This window comes from Mizuhopecten yessoensis, unplaced genomic scaffold, assembly GCF_002113885.1.
Source record: "Mizuhopecten yessoensis strain PY_sf001 unplaced genomic scaffold, ASM211388v2 scaffold715185, whole genome shotgun sequence".
Classification (NCBI taxonomy): Eukaryota; Metazoa; Mollusca; class Bivalvia; order Pectinida; family Pectinidae; genus Mizuhopecten; species Mizuhopecten yessoensis.
The window spans coordinates 1-1,891 of record NW_018479494.1 but is presented as its reverse complement, the minus strand read 5'-3'; positions in this window follow the sequence as shown (position 1 = coordinate 1,891).

Sequence of the window (1,891 nt, the reverse complement as noted above, 5' to 3'; positions counted from 1 at the left end):
GGGGGGCGGGGTAATATAGTTGTTGGAATCTCTATCTGGGGGTCAACTTTGGTAGCTAGCGTTAACATTGAAGATTGAACCCAGTTCTGACTTCCACTGAAGAAAATTCATTGGGTGGGTTATTCGGCCATTTAGGGTTAGCCTAGCCATGACGAGCGCTGCTCAATGTTATTGTGGCTAGAATTGTTTTGACCAACATGGTGACAGAGCAATTGTCCTCGGTAGGATTAGTTTAGTTGGATGGGGATGCCGTCATCTCTGGTCGGGCTGAATTGTTGTGTGGATTAATATAAAAGTAGAGGTCCTGTAGGATTGCTAGCTTAATGTCTGGTTAGCATTAAATAGGCGTATACTTTATATACAGGGGTGGCTTCCCCAAAAATTAATGTTTAAGGGGGGATAAGCAGACTGCCTGATGTCGGGATAGAGTCCAGAATGTTAAGTTTTGTAATAATGTAAAATGTTTTTTTTAAGTTTATTGGCTTTGTTTTTTTACAACTGGATCTAGATAAGAACAGTTGTGCAAAGCATATGTTTTCCCTCCCTTGTAGGGGAGGTTTGTTGTTCAACTAAAATATAATGGGGGTTTCCCAAATACCGATGTAATGAAGGTCGGCTATTAATGGCTAAGATAATTGTAATATTTCTAAACTATTCCTGATGCTTTGGCAAGTTAAATTTTACTTGTACATGTGTATATGGGGTACTTGATTAGGAAGTATTGGATCATGAAACTTACTACCAGGGTGAAATTTTAACCCAAGCCGCTGTGTCTGTGCTTTTGACTCTTTTGGTGTTTCGTTTCTGGATGGGATGTTTGGATCGGCGGGGCGTGGGTTGCGGAATGGCCATACGCACCCCGGGTTTTGCTGCTCCGCATTGTTACGGGGAACGAAATGATCGAGGGAGGGGAATCGCGATCCCTGTCAAACAAGCACCGATATAAGTTGTAAGGGTTGAGGGAAATTTTAAAAAATGTTGGGTTTTAGGGAAACTTTAAATTATTAGGGTTTAGGGAAACTTTAAATTGTTGGGGTTTAGGGAAATTTTAAATTATTAGGGTTTAGGGAAATTCTAAATTGTTAGGGTTTAAGGATATTTCTAGTTATTGGGGTTTAGGGAAACTTTAAATTGTTAGGGTAACTCCATACGGGATACTGGGTAAATTTTGTAATATCTTTGTAACTTTACTAATTTTTCGCTCGAGCTGACATTTATTGCATTGGTTGGTAGCTGGCAAACAGCTGAATTGTTTATACCTGGCTGAATACTGCTAGGGTGTGGAAATCCTGTGTTTGAACATATTACGAGCATAATGAACTTTTCTATTCTACAAACACTTTAAACTTATCTAGACTCATGTGTGCACCACCTATTCACACTTAACATTTGTATGTGTGATATTTTGTAATAATATGTCTAATTAGGAGAGAGAGAGAGAGAGAGAGAGAGAGAGAGAGAGAGAGAGAGAGAGAGAGAGAGAGAGAGAGAGAGAGAGAGAGAGAGAGAGAGAGAGAGAGAGAGAGAGAGAGAGAGAGAGAGAGAGAGAGAGAGAGAGAGAGAGAGAGAGAGAGAGAGAGAGAGAGAGAGAGAGAGAGAGAGAGAGAGAGAGAGAGAGAGAGAGAGAGAGAGAGAGAGAGAGAGAGAGGGAGAGAGGGGAGAGGGAGAGAGGTAGGTCAGGCAATCAGTAGTAAATATCTATATATCTATATGTATAACTAGCACATGAAAACAGGAGGGAGTAAAGAGCATGAGTTGTCAGCTGCAAATGTCGATATATGTATAGTAATAGCTAAACAGATTATTTTGATGTCTTTAGATAGGAAAATGGATACAAAACAACTCGTATACTAGTGTCCAGTAATATTACATATTATAACTGTAAACAGTA